Source organism: Oxyura jamaicensis, chromosome 1 (genome assembly GCF_011077185.1).
Source record: "Oxyura jamaicensis isolate SHBP4307 breed ruddy duck chromosome 1, BPBGC_Ojam_1.0, whole genome shotgun sequence".
Lineage (NCBI taxonomy): Eukaryota > Metazoa > Chordata > Aves > Anseriformes > Anatidae > Oxyura > Oxyura jamaicensis.
The window spans coordinates 44,388,273-44,393,947 of record NC_048893.1 but is presented as its reverse complement, the minus strand read 5'-3'; positions in this window follow the sequence as shown (position 1 = coordinate 44,393,947).

The window sequence follows — 5,675 nt, the reverse complement described above, 5'->3', positions numbered from 1 at the left end:
TTGCTGGGTCCAAGAAAATAACTAATGTATTTATAAAATACTCTCTGTTAAATGTCCCTTTTAAATTCTTCACTTTAATGTAATTCTTCTTTAGATCACTATTTCAAGCTAACGTGGCATTTAAATTGATGTGATATGAATTTCTGATTTTGATCAACTGCATTTCTTTGGAATTATTATCTGGTTTGGGTATTTATGTATTCTACAGGTTTGGTTTTCAACAATTAAAGGAGGAGAATGTTTCACTAGCTTCTCTCATGCTGTTTTCTTTTAAAGAATTCAGCTCTGGGATTAGAGGAACACAATGAACTAACTACACAACAGTTTGGTGATTCAGCCTAGTAGCAGCCTGTATTTGCCACAGGTAATGTTTAACAGAGTGTATGCATGTGCTGACTGGCATAGATAATCTGTTAAACACGGAGAGAAGACTATTCCAAAGACTATGCATCTTTAGAAAGCTATTTTCACAGTGAGAGTGAAAGAAAAACCAGACATTTTTGAGGTTTTCAATAATTTACAGGTAAATGCTTTCTAAAAACATCAAAGCAATTCCTTGTTGATAATGACAGGCTTTAACAAGTAGATCTTAACTTTCCAATTGTTCTGTAAAATGTAATAAAACTGCCATAAGGTGTCACTATAACCTAAGTAACTTTCAAGTTTTTGGTATCAGCTACCTGATCAGGAAGCAAAAACAAGAAAATAAAGACGACTTTTTAACCATTTGAAATAATGCCATTTTTCCCATGGACATTAGGGAAATAAACATCTGAACATCTCATTTGAGCTGACTCAGCACAAAGCATTTTGACATAGCAGGAAAGAACTTGTAGATGGTGAAATAAAAATCAGAATCCTGAAGTCTTTAAATCCATCTTCACTTATGGAGGAAAAGTACAGACATAGTAAAGCCATAAACTTCAAAATGTGAAGGACCGTTTTGATCATTTATGCCAAATCCTTGTATAAGATGGGATCGCAGGTCACCCTGTTTAGCTTTGACTTCAGATGCTGTAGACCATGAAGGCTGAACTCCAATAGTGCCCTTCTTTTGTGTAATGTTACAGTGACTCTTAGGGGTGCCAACAGAAATAGCGTCTCCAGTTCTCCAGGCAACATGGAGAAATAAATAGGGACATGTGGTTTCACCCCAGTGTTTCAAGTTTGATAAGAAGTTCTTGTCCTCTGTCTGGAGTTTTGCATGTGCAAAGTGCTGAAAGAAACTGCTGAGAAGGTAATAGGATCATGGAAACAAACCTGCGAACCCTGATCTTAACCTCTGAATCCCAAGCTCATACCCTGATGTGTCCTGATAATCTCATGTTTCCAGGGAGCGTGGAGCTGCCGCAGGCTCCAGAAATTAGATGCTGCGACAAGGTTTGTGATTTGAAGTGTTATCGCTTACGTTAGCTTTCCGACTCTGAGGGGTTGAGACTCAGCCACGTAATGAAAGAAACGATCTTCACTCACACTTACCTATTATACAGCCACTTTGACAATGTGTCTAAATGTGTTCTCTTTTTTTGGTTTTATTTACTGTGCCTATAGTTGTGATTTGTGTTGGAAATATGGCTGAAAGAGACTCTCATATAAAATTCAGTTGGCATTTTTTTGAGAATAATGGGCTTCAGGAGAAAGCTCAGGCTGCTGCAGTCTCCTCTGCTGAAGCCCCTGACCGTCAGCAGGAGTCACAAGAGCATTTTTGTTCCTTGTGTTTGGTGCCCTGGTCTCTGGAGAAGTGCAAAATTGCAAGTCCTGTCTCTCAGCACGAGATTGTTATTTGTCTTATTTAATGCTCTGCCTCCTGAGGTGAGTTGACAATTTCAGCTTTGAATGCCTTTAATTCTCCCTGAAATTTCAGAAGGGAGGAAGACAAAATAAATCAATTTAGAGAAGAGCTCTCATGCTTTCTAAACTATCATCTTGTGATTTCTTGGGGCCCTGACTGTGATTTTTAGCTTTGTGTCCTACCATATACAAAGCACACTTGATCATTCTGTCTCATCCTCCATGTCTCCTCATAACTTTTGAGCCAATTTCAACACTTTTTACAGAAATTTTCAAGATCCTAAGTTGCTACATTTTACAAAAAGCATCAGGATTGCACACAGTTGAAAAAATACCAACAAATCTATGTGACAGATTTTACAAAGGTCTTAACCACAAAAAACGCATTGCCAAACTTGCTCTGCTTTAAGCAAAACCAACTTTACCAAAGGGATCTTCCTGCAAAGAAATAACAAGAGTGATCCAACGAGCAGCTCACAAACACTGGGGCTGTGATCACTCGGCCTAAAGCTGAGCAAAAACTGATTAAAAATTAGCAGTGTTATTCCAGTCTGCCCAGGACTGCCCAGGCTGTACTGCACTGACACGCAGCCCTGCCGGAGGACCGCAGTAGCCTTCGGTCAAGGTTGACCATGCACTGTGAAGTGAGGGTGTTGTATGCTAATTTAGCAGAGACACCAGAACATTGAATTGACTTTCCTACAGTCTTATTGTTGTGGCAAGAGTGACTACGATGATTAAATATTTGGAAGAGCTCAAGTTTTTCTGTTTTAAAAGCAGTAGTAGAAGTGGCTGCCTGAAAGGTTATGTCAGGGACCATAATAAAGAGATTTATGCTGCTTAAAGGCACCCACAAGTGAAATGTGTACGCTATCCAGCCTGCATTGAAACCAGTAACAAAATTCTTCCCTTAAATATGACAGGCTTTACCCCAAACATTTTGAGGAATCAACTGCAGGAGCAGTATAAAGATGATTTTTCTAGGCTTTTCAACTAAAGAAATAACTGTAACAAAGTAGATAGCCTCCAGGTGTACATTTCCTTACACATGTACGAATTATTCTTACAGCTGAGAGTTATCATTATTGCTAGCTCAGATGCTTTCATGCCTTGCATTGTTGAGGGGATGCTGCCATCCTGAATACTCCACATCTTCAGTTATAGCTCGAATAGCGCATCTCCTATGTGTGTATTTGATCAGTGTCCAAGTTTTCTTACAACTCATCTTATTCTTGAGCATCCAAGGTAATGATAGCATGTGAGCCCTCAGATGCAGCTGTCTGCATGCTGGTTTTATGTCCATAGTGGCTTGAAAATACATTTTTAATACAGCCTTACAGCTTTTGGGAATATGAGTCTAGTTTCAGTTATAACTGCAAGCTGTGGGAGCCAGGAGTAGTTTTAATTTTGCAAAATATTTCTTTGCAAGTGCAAAAGAAAATTAAGCTATAGGGTTAAATCAGGAAAAAAAAAAAAAGAAAAGAAAAGAAAAGAAAAGAAAGTAGGTGTAATGACACCTCATGCCAGCAGGGCTATCACATTGGGTGTTGTAAAGGAAGACAAGAGTTCCTCAGCTGACACTCCAGAACACATACAGGGGTACAGGGGTTAGTCTCAGAGGGGGTTGCCATCACCTCGTCCAGCAGCAGCTGCTTGGGGTCAGGGTGTTCTGCCACCCGGTGAGCCTGGGGAGAAGGAAGTGGAGATGCAGTGCTGCTCCCATCTAGCAGCCCCCCTGCAGGAAATCAGGAGTTAGCAACACCCTTTAAGCCTTGGGAGAAAGGTCAGGAAAATTCAAAAGGGGCCACAGCAGAACTGCAGGTAGTGGAAGGATTTCAAGGTGTAAAGGGGCAGAGATGAAAATCCATGTGAGAAATGGATGGTTGTGCTAGCGGTGAGGTGAACAACATCGCCAATGAGAGCATCAGCAGCCCTGAGGGGAGCATACCCAGCCAGGTGCCACCTAGGACGTATCCCCAGGGGAGGTGCTTGCTGGGTTCCCAACTGCATGAAGGATGGACTTAAACTTCCACACTAAGTGCAACTACTGTATGCGTAGGAAAGTGAACAAAGCATTAAATTCTGAGCACAGATCCTTTCTGGTGTATGTGCTCTGTGCTCCTTTTATTTGAAGCAGAACCAGAAGACCACACAGGACAGCAAATTAAAAACTTCTGCTGTACAGCTGCTGGGAGAGATGGATTTTGAACCCCTCTTTCCAAGCTGAGCCCCCAGTCTTTCAAGGCAAGTTCCTTGCTCTTGAATTTGCACCCTTTCCAGTCTGGAGCTGGGTTCCTGCATGGCTGTGGGCGTCCAGCTGCCCCATGCTGTCCCAAATGTCAGCAAACAGACATTTGTTGAACTGCAAGACAATTTCATTACAGGCTTCTATATGTGTATATCCCTACAACTATCCATACCTTGGCTGTTTGGCAATTACCCTGCCAGTATTGTTTTCTGGGTGCCTTTTGAAAACTGGAGAGCCAGTTTTGCTGCGTGCATGGGGTTGTATTGGGCCTCTGCTCCCTCCCACAGCGGTGACCTTGCTGCTCTGTCATTGTGTCCCGATGGGCCGGGGTGTGCTGTGGCCAGGGTCTGGAGTGAGAAAGCAGGAGGAATTCAGCTGTGGCGATGGCCAGGCTCAAGCCTGAACAGTGTGAAGAGGAGGAGGAGGTGCATCTGCTGAGCATGGGTTGTTGTGCTGCCATGCTGCAGGGGCTCCAAGGCACAGGGGTGGGCAGTGCTGGGAGATGGCCTTGTGGCCCTCACCACTGCTGTGGGAGGGCTGCCTGCAAGGTCCAGTGTGGGTCACTTGTGCTGAACCTGAGCTTTCTAATGCTGCTGTACAGCACATGAATTATTCAAAAGGGAGAAAGAAACCATAACCAGTTCTGCAGCAAAAAGACCTCTCCTCTCCTCTCCTCTCCTCTCCTCTCCTCTCCTCTCCTCTCCTCTCCTCTCCTCTCGTCTCTTCTCATCTCCCCTCTCCTCTCCTCTCATTTATACTTGGAATAAAGGATTCCAGTACAGGCCTTGCTCTTTTCTTTGCTCTCCCAACCAGGAGGAAGTGTTTTTCCCGACATTTCCTCACAGTGGAGCTGGGATGATCCAGACATTTGGTATTTGTATAAAATACCAAAGACTTTGTAATTTGTATTTAGTATTTGTAATAAATACTAAATGTACAGTGACATCTAAAACCCAGAGGCTGGTGGCCCATGCTGGGTGCCAGGGGACAGTGGAGAGGAGGACAGTCCTCATCCAGCATGCACATCCCTCTTAGTCCTACTGACACAGTTCTGACACCCAGACTCGGAGCCTGGAAGTGCCAGGAGGCAGCTGAAAACAGCCAAGACCCATTTTCCATTTTTCTTTTTTTTTTTTTATTTTTTTTTTAATTTATTTTTTCTGGAGGAGCTTGTTTCTCTGTTTCTTCTTCCTTCTCTCTCCCCAGCCTGCACACAGAGGGAGGAGCACCCAGGCCGGTGGCAGAGCAGGAGTGAAGCTCCTCGGGAGTGGGGGCTACTGTCCCACCTCTTCCCTCCCCGCCAGTGGCCTGGCAGGCTCCAAATTTAACTCTCCTTGGAGGAAAGTGGAGAACATAAAGCACTCAATTTTTCCGACAGTCTGGTCAGTTTCTGCCTTCCCATTCAGCCAGGGAAGCTGGAATTGCTGACAGGAGCTCAAAGCTAATCTGAAATGGGAGACCTCTCTTTTCTTTTTTTTTTTTTTTTTTGCTTCCAGAAGCCAAACCCGATAAGTGAGGGCTTGATTCATTTGACTCCAGACAACACGCAGGCTTGATGAGGCTGCATTTCCACAGGAGTTTCCATTAAATGCTTCTACACAGCAGGAAAGGCGTGCTGTCATCACAAATTCGTGTC